This window comes from Eurypyga helias, unplaced genomic scaffold, assembly GCF_000690775.1.
Source record: "Eurypyga helias isolate BGI_N326 unplaced genomic scaffold, ASM69077v1 scaffold36891, whole genome shotgun sequence".
Classification (NCBI taxonomy): domain Eukaryota; kingdom Metazoa; phylum Chordata; class Aves; order Eurypygiformes; family Eurypygidae; genus Eurypyga; species Eurypyga helias.
The window spans coordinates 1-9,707 of record NW_010229527.1 but is presented as its reverse complement, the minus strand read 5'-3'; the positions used below and the strand labels follow the sequence as shown (position 1 = coordinate 9,707).

General features: G+C 38.2%; 1 pseudogene across 1 annotated transcript; it reads right to left on the bottom strand.

Moving 5' to 3' along the window:
- Nucleotides 1–467: 467 nt before the first annotated feature.
- Nucleotides 468–9,245, bottom strand: LOC104516198 (annotated as a pseudogene). The gene is made up of 2 exons (XR_727951.1): nucleotides 9,126–9,245; nucleotides 468–1,076 (listed from the first exon to the last, which is right to left on the bottom strand). The product of XR_727951.1 is annotated as a protein AF-9 pseudogene (transcript).
- Nucleotides 9,246–9,707: the final 462 nt, after the last annotated feature.

Below are 9,707 nucleotides of genomic sequence, written 5' to 3'. Positions count from 1 at the left end.
TCTAGAACTCCTTCCTCCTTCACAAAACTGGTATCACCCACAGTCCTTTTTAGCAGAAAACCAACAAGTAACACTCAGATTTACTGCAACCCTTTCCTGAATTTACCTAGTTCTCTAACACCTGAACATAAATCCTTTGGGTATGAAACACAAGCATTTAAATCAATTTCCTTTTCTCTCACAAGCAGCATGAAATTCAAAAGAATAAGATCAAAAGAGCAATGTTGTTTATAGCCATCTCCCATATGCTCATTCTTCATAATGTTGACAGATTTATAGACTGGGTAGACTTGAATAGGTAACGCAATTCAACTAGAACATGCTCAAGTTTGAACAGCTGGCAATCAACATCCTTCAGTTTGAACAATCTGCCGGCAGACCGGAGAAATGGAAAATAAAAATATGGTGTACAATCCCACAGACTGGGAATACTCAACAGAAACGAAATAAAAACAAAACCCACTTACTTCAGATTTGGAAGACATGTTTTCCTCCACGTCAGAATCATTGGGATCTACAATATCATCAAATGGTGGCAGAGTAGACGTCTTCTTTTCCAGTGCATCATTTTCAACTTTGACTCTCCCCACCTTGAGCTGAGATCTATCCTGTGTATGTTTTTTGTCAGCTGAACAGGTAAGAATCAGTGGTGGGGTGCTAGAAAAACTTCTAAATAATGAATCCGAGTCACTTCTTTTTCTTTTTTTTGCATTATGTTCATCAGAGCCCAGAATAGAGAGCCTTTTTGTGGGGGTCATCTTTTCTTGCTGCTGCCCACCTGTAACAGTAAGCATGGAGGTTTTATCAGATTTTGGATCCTTGAACATGGGCTTGGGTTCCCTGAAGACTATCTTAGGAACTATTTTTTTGTCTTTTAATGGTTTGTTTTCTTTGGGTTTCTTAGAGGATTCTTTGGAAGATTTGTTATGTTCCCTGGAAGGTTCTTTGAAGGCACTTTTATGATCTTTTGAGTCTTTAGAAGTTTTTTCCTTCTGCTCCTTTGTTAACTTGTGGGTCTTTGAAAGACTGTTGCTACTGCTACTGCTGCTATTTGTGTTCAGAATCCTAGTCGGGTCCTGCAAAAAGGAGATGCAAAATTTTATTTAAAAACAAAACAAACAACAACAACAAAAAAACCTACCACAGCAAAAAATAAAGTGCTTGAAGCCTCAAAACACAGACACAATATGGACACAGGATTCCTATTAAAAGCTTGAAAGTGCAGGTTGAAAACTGGAAAATGCAAATACCGATATAACAGTTATAAACTACATATTTCAATCAATTTACCTGTTACAAAGTGATGGAATATGAGCAGTTACCACTGCTTGTCATCATAAGATGAACATAAAGACAGTTTAGGAAATGTTAATCATGACAATTAGCCATCAGAAAGAAAAAAAACCCACAAAACAAAACCCAAAAAAAACTACCACATCATGAGGAAAGATCAGGATATGAACCATACACTGCCAACAGAATTGCTTCAAGATCAGAGCAAAACATGTGCACCTTATGATAACTTTAGGGAAATTATACGGACTCTACACTCTCAGTACGCCAAAGATTCCCATGCTCACACATTGCCTGCTGGCAACCATATATCACATAGCTCAACAGTCTTTAATTACTCCTCCTTAGGACAAAAAGAGGACAGTATTTTTCAGAAGTTAGAATATATTTAGTAAGGGCTGTCCAAACACACAGCTCTAGAATCACAGTTTTAATGAAATTCTGAGGCTGAAAGAGAGGATGATGAATAATACTTACAAGTAAAGTATTCTTCCAATATCATTTTTATGCAAAGAAAGCATTATTGGAAATCTGGAACTACTGGAAAGGCTGCTAGTCAGTACAAATATTACAAATTCACTTCTGGTTTTAACTTTCAATTATTTGGTAGGTTATTCAACCAAGTCCTTCGCAAGCTGCAGAACAAAGTGGTGCCCTAAATTCTGTCATCTGTGTAAGATTGGATATGCTTTCATGTGTACAAAATTCATGTACAAACCTGTAGGCCTGTTTTCTTTTCCAGCAATCCACACTGACCATTCCACAGTGCAAAGAATCTGCTTTTCTTTTTTGACCTTTATACTGGTTTTGGCTAGGATAGAGTTAATTTTCTTCACAGTAGCTGTATTAAACTGCCTTTATCTCATCCCACGAGTTTTCTCCCTTTTACCCTTCCAATTCTCCATCCCACTGGGGAGGTGTGAGCAAGAGGCCGTCTGGGGCTCAACTGTCGACCAGTGTAAAAGCTCAACTATCCTCTAGTACGCACATCTAAGTGGTATGTCTCACTGTCTAACACTGCCACAGATTTACAGAACGGCAGAGGGAAAAAAAACCCATATTTAGTTTCTCTTCCCCCTTACCACCGTTTTACCCACAACGTAGATGAGACAGCAGCAGTGTGCTGGAAACTGAAGGACGAAAGCAGGACATGGCCAGCCTCGACCTCTATGAGGGCCAACTAATTTTAAAAACACAGTCAGTAGAACCACTCTGAAAAAACCTCACCCAATAAAACAAAGGAGAATTAGCCTGTCTAATGAAAGTTTTGTCAACAATAGGAGAAATTAAGACTGAGAATACATTCAGTTGTATACTCCCTGTTAGCAGGTAACTAACTACTTATGACATGTCCAACTGGGATGTGTTAAGCCAGTATTTAATGCTGCAGGACATGAATAGTTCATACACATCGTATGTGTAAAGAGTGCAGTATCTCCCTTCTCCTCTGTAGCAATAGGGGGAGATTTTTAATTAAAAATATTTACTTGGAACTGGTTTTCCCTTCTCATTATCTTAACTAATTAGTGAAACACTGAGTTTTCACACAGAGCTGCACCAATTATTCAACAGTGCTTTTGCTATTTCTTGCATCAGTACTGCAAATGTATTTTTGAGTCAGTTTTGGAAATCTACCTATATAATATATATGCATCAACATTAACAATGGGCATAAACATCAACAATGAACAATATTACGATGACATTTGAATGTCTGAACATAAGGGACTTCATCATTTCCCAGGCCAGTAATTAAAAAACAAAAATAAAAAGCACTAATAATTTCTTGAGGTGTTTTACTTAAGTCAAAACTCCTTTCCTGGTGGTTTTTTTGTTGTTGTTTTCTTTGTTTGTTTGTTTTATTTGGTGGGGGGAAAAAAAAGCAAGATCCAAATTTTGTTTGATGCAAGATCATACCCAAAGGTTTACATATGAAAGGAAGTAGGAAGAAAATTTTCACTATGAGGGTGGGGAGGCACTGGAACAGGTTGCCCAGAGAAGCTGTGGATGCCCCATCCCTGGAAGTGTTCAAGGCCAGGCTGGATGAGGCTTTGAGCAACCTGGTCTAGTGGAAGGTGTCCCTGCCCATGGCAGGGGGGTTGGAACTAAATGATCTTTAAGGTCCCTTCCAACCCAAACCATTGTATGATATGAACTAATTATTAATATTTTTATCTTCACATCTTGTTCTATCTTGCCAGAGCTATAATGCTGGCCTGGGGAGGAACAAGAAATATGCCATTAATATATCAGATGGACTCCTTATGTTTCTTATTGGTCTTCTTACCATGTATTTTGAATTTCTCCAAAAGGAAAGACTCATTTTAGTGGTTTTCCTACAGGTGAGAGCTGTGAAAGAGGTCCTGGGGCACAGTAGCACAAAACCCAATCAGAATTTGAGATCTCTCTTTCCTTTTCAAGTTTAAAATTGGACTTCTTTATCTACAACATTAATGTTGATGTTTTCACAGAAATGATAATACAAGTATATGACATACTTATAGGCGCATATATACACACTCCTGCCATGCTCTCTACACTCATTAGGACAGCAAATCTATTGCTTATGGATCTGCATTAATTCTGTAAGTAAAAACCAGTAACTTTTATTATTACCTAAGCTTCTGCAGTGACCCTAACAGAAGCCAGCACTGACGCAGGAAATGGCGAGAGGAACATAAAATTTATAAGACAGAAAAAAACCCCAAATATATTCACTGGGAAAATGATATCGAACCTAATGATGAATGTGGAAGGCTGGTGGGGAAGACATGTGGCTAAATATTCAGATTACGTACCAAAAATCAGAATGTACTTTCAATCCATTTTCTTATTTATCAAAGTAATAAACAGTGTGTTTAAATGTTTCTTTTCCTTCCCACTTTAAGAAGTGTTAAGAAGGAATAAGAGCGAATGATGTAGTCCTGTTAAGAGTGACAAATAGTCTTTTCTCAAGTTGGTATGTAAAATGGCGATGGTGGGGTTTTGACAGGTGAGATATTTACACACCAGAGCTTACATTTGTGTATTCATCAAATATTGAAGCAATCCAAGTGAATGTTAGGCTTTGATACACTGTATAATCAACATTGAAAGAACAATACAGATGATTATATGCATGCTAAAATACCTGCAGATGTTTTCTTTCTTAAGCCAAGTAACACTGCGTTCATATAGTACTTCAAGATACATAACCCCTTTCATAGAGCTGTACTAACAGATCTTTAAATAAAAATATTTTAGGAAGCATGAACAAAATGTAAAGTTTAACCAACAGGGAAAAACGGTGCTACTGTGACTGTTACACTCAACTGCAGCTCGGGTTTTGGCTAACACAGCCCATGGTAAGACCTGATGTCTGCAGAGCACCAGGTAGGCAGAGTTAAAGGGCCCTTACGCAGCCATGATCACCTGCAGATTGCTGTCTCCCACGGCCATGCCTTCATCTGGCTAACCTGCGTAAATTATATGAACCAAACCTCCAAGCTGGAAGATATAAAGCATCAGCATAGTGAAAAAAACAGCTTTTGAAGTGGATCCATCAGCAGCTGGACTGCTGAGGCTTTCACGTCTCCCACTGCGATACAGGGCACACGTACACCGTGATGGAGAAGGAAGGATGAGCACTCTGACCCTCAGCTAGGTAACTTGTTTTGCTCATATGTGAATGGTTTAAGACTTACAAGTTATGAAACCATATGACTTGAGTGATGAATAAGTTAATAGGTGAGTCTGGACAAAGGGGACCAAGTCCTGATTGTCATGGCTTTTTTTTTTTTTTTATTTCTTAATGAGCTCATGAAAAAAAGTTTAAATCACAGAGTACAGTGTCCTGTAAATTTGAGAGATCCAAATGCACCCTGAGAGCCGCTAAACAGGTAACACATTTGTAGATTAAAACAATTCTGTAACTACAAGGCAAAAAAATAGTGTTGAACTCTCTGTATATCTTGCGGGGTCGGGTTCGGACTTCACACCACAAAATGTAATACCCACGTTGGTTGAACGTGAGTTTGAATAACCATTATGCTCTTGCAGTAATTTCAAACCTCTCCAGTTGCTGTCAGACATTAGGAACCTAATTAGCAAATGAAGCAAATGGGGAGAGGTAGGGGTGGTTCATTAAATTTTATGAAGTCATTAAACTGAGCACACTGGCGTGAACATGCCAGTCTACCATACCCCGGGTTTAGTCTATAAATTTAGGATTAGCAATCATAAAAACATGCATTACTTTAATTTGTAATAAAAAAGCATTTCTTCAAACGTTATGCCTACGGAAATAATGTATCCATCCCAAGCCAATGGACCGAAATTAGTCTCAAATATGCCTCTTGCTCTTAAGAGGAAAAGAGGAAGAAGATATCTGAAAGGAATTACTTGCTCAAGGAAATTCAGATTTCTGTTGATTACCAATGTGTTTATTACTGAATAAAAACACTAGCTGATTCGGGGGAAAAAAAAAAAACCCACACACCAAAGACCACAACCCTTTTAAAGCCTCCACAAACACTGAGATATTCTTCTTGTTAGATGCACACTGGAAATTAAATTTACCTGCTGCTAGTTCTCTTTACAGATTATTACTGAATTGCACATTCACAAAGCTTTCCACGCTTCAGTTTGTCCAGCCCACCAAAATATTATTACCAGTGACATCAGGAGAATTAGAAGCAGATGGAGAATTACAAGGCTCAGTGGTTTGACAGAGAAAGCCAGAAATGGAAGCATAAAATTTCCCCCCCCCTCGCTAGTCAGACATGGGAAAAAGAGCTTTGGTTTTTCTGTTTGTAAAGTAAACCTCATTTCACTGCAGCTGACACTACACCTCATTCCAAAAGACAACCAACCCAACAAAAATAATCAAACTCTTTCACTGTGTTCTGTGTGCATAGTATTTACATAATACAAACAGGCACTGTAATACAACTGATTTAAAAGCAACACAAGTATCTGTAGCCACCCTGCAGCTATTTTTATATCCCGAAAAATGCATTAAGTAAGGTTTTCTACATTTCTGCCTGTCCGGTGTATTTCAAAGACTAAGGCTTTGGTTTAGAATCACAGTACTGGGGGGACTCACCAATACCGTCTCCATTAAATTTAACACAAAATCATGGAACCTCACAAATACGAACACCTCTATTTTTTAATACATATTTCAGAAAAGGATGTGACAGAAAGCAATCTGACAGCTCTCTTAAGAAATACAATGCAGTATGAAGTAACAAGTGAATGCTAAACCAACAACATCACTCTGTTGCATTGCTTTTACTGTCTTGACTGCAATTCTCCTCTAACCACAAAGTCTGTGTGGTGCTTTGTAATGGCAAATAGGCAAGAAAATATTCTTAGATTCTGGTTTTCCATACTCAGCGTTTAAAATTGACCTCAAAGCTTCCTTTGGTATTCACAGACACAAAACAAATCAAAACCAAGCTGAGCACATCAAAGGGCTATTGCTGCACCAGAAAAATCCCTAAATCATCCCATACAGACAACTGGAGTACATGCACCCACATTTTCAGTACAACTTACACCAAAGAACTACCAAGACCTTTCTACAGCTCCTGTTCTAGAAGCATATCTAAAAGAAATTTGGATGCTGAAGCTGTTTCATGACAGGGGTTCATCCAAATAATATAAACAAAAATCTATTAGACGTTGGCTGGAACCCTCCTGCCCCCCAACCAAAACCAAAACACAAGGGTCCTCAGCTCCAACAGCTCCAACAAATTACAAAAGAAACCCCAAACTTTGTTATACTAAACCCAAGGTTACTTCATGTTTCTATTTCTCAAAAGCAGCTGATGATCCACAGTAAAGCAGATAATTAAAGCTCTATCTTTATGAGACACAAGAACAGTTGCTCATTACTGTGTGTTTTAAGTTGGACAAGAAGTGACAAAAATTGCTGGGGAGGAGAAAAATTGAATATTCACACTGACTGGCAAGAAACACTGTATTGATATAACACCTCCTCCCACTATTAAACACTCCAGAGAACAGCATAGAAGGTTGAAAAAAGAACTATTTAATTACTGCTGAACATCCCTATTATGAAACCAGATAGTTAGAAAACATTCCTGTGTAACAATTTTACAGATATTGAGTACAATCTTGAGGTGTGATGAATAATCTAACCTCCCACTGACCTCCATAACTTCCTGCTATGGGTAAAACTCACTGCAGGTTGTTGGGTTGCTTCAGCAAAAGTGAAAGATTTCAAACGCTCATTTATAAGGACAAGTGCAGCAAACATGCAACACTCCCTTCATCCTGCTTCACATCTACCACATGCCACACTTGCCAGGTTTCTACACCAGACAAAAGGTCATTGACCAAACAGGGTTCAGAAAATAATATCCCAAGTTAGCACTTGCTTATGAAGAATTTAGAGATTGGAGATTTAGGACTTAACATGGCACACAGTTACTAGACAGAGCATTATTGTAGGACGTGGTATCATGTCTATACCTCCCTGAAGTCCTTCCACAGGTGTTCGGGTTGCCTATTTAGGCCAAGCCTTAGTATGCTTGCTTTGGCATGCAATGCAAGACACAAGTGAATCAAAGTAACAGCTGAAACTACTTCTCTGTCCAGAGGAGTTGTGGATGTCCCATCCCTGGCCAGGCTGGATAAAGCTTTAAGCAACCTGGTCTAGTGGACGCTGTCCCTGTTCATGGCAGGGGGGTTGGAACTAGATAATATTTAAAGGTCCCTTCCAATCCTAACCGTTCTATTATTCCATGATTCTGAAGAAAGGATTGGAAACTGGACTCTAAAGAACTACCCAACCTCACAAGAACCCCTATCACAGATGTTAAAAGTGTCAGTAACTAATCTTCAGTATCAAAGTAGAACTATTTTCTCCCAACTACATATCTTTATTGTTGTGATATCATCAATGCTTAGGCATACCCATAGTTCATTACGTGATAATTCTTTCAAGGTACAAGATCTGGCACAGCTCAAGAACATGAAAGTTATTGATAAAAATGGGCATTGCCCCCTGCAGCAGAAGCACGGTATGATTAAGTAACATATTGCAAATTTACAAGATGATAAGCAAGAAAATTAACAGAATAAAGGCATATATCTTAATATATTTATGAAACAAGACATTGTGTTGCATTTCTTATTTGAATAAACAGCAAGATAATCTTTATTCTCCCACATCATTAACTCATTTTGTCAAACTGAAGAAATTATCTGCTGTTTCAGAAAGGTCCATTTGTACTACTCAAAAGGGTCATTGCACTATACCTTTTTACCGTGTTGTGGGTTGGGGATTCAGTTTGATGCCTTAAGAGACTGATGACACATTGCTGTCTTTGAAACACCTAGTAAAGAATTAACCCCTGAAATTTAAAAAAAATTTAATATCCTAAAGAACACATCTTCAAGTTTCACTCTACACAATTACCTTAAATTATTCGGAAATACTTAATAAATGAAATTATTAGTATAGTATTTTCTCATATTGTTTACATTCCTGAAATCACAATTTCAATATTAGAATCCCCTATTAGTACAAAAACCCATTAGAACTACTTCTGAAAAAGGAGGAAAATATTTGTGCATGTAGAAAAAAAAAAACAGAAAAGCAGTACATTCATTGGCACCTGTTCTCACAACCATCTTTGTTCTGCTTTATTTTCATGTTGTGAACAATTAAATTCACAACAAAAATATGTGAAGACTTGTTATCACTGAACTATGTCTTGTGATTGCAAAAATGCCTAGAAATATTTTTTTTTCCCTGAAGTTAATTCCCAGGGAAAGCACCACTAGGTGAAGTATCCTGCAGTATAATACAAAATAAATCTCACCTTTGGCCCTTGAGAGGATTTCTTCTTCACTTCAGAAAAAGACAGGGAGTTACTGGTAAGGCTGGGGAGATGAAGGGTTTGTCCTGAAGAAAACGATGTGCCATCTGATAATACTATGATCTGTTGTAAGAGGGGAAGAATGTCAGTCAAACATTAATAACAGAGACAGGGAGAGTCTCACCTGCCTAAAGAACTAGCGAATCAGACTGGTAGGAGAATAAAACTTCTCCAACGAATATTATCCATGTGTCTTCTCAACAAGAAATGTGTTACTAAGGCCACATGGCCATCCTCTGTTTCCTCTTCTTTCAGTTTCCATGCAAATACAATGCCAGCCACTCAGAAAATGGCAAAACTTGTTCTCTTGTCGCGGCCTACATGCCATGGCACCAGAGTCCTTTAGTACTCTTTCCATTGTCCTAAGCAATATCTAGCATTCTTGAAAGTTCATCCCAACTTCAATAAAAGGTTCTGGAGGCTGCTGACATCCCATAAACATGTAGACAGAGGTTGCCTCTGTGAAAAGAGGCTACGGAACCTCACGTGCTCACCAGTTAGTTGGAACAAGTCCAGAGGGGGCCA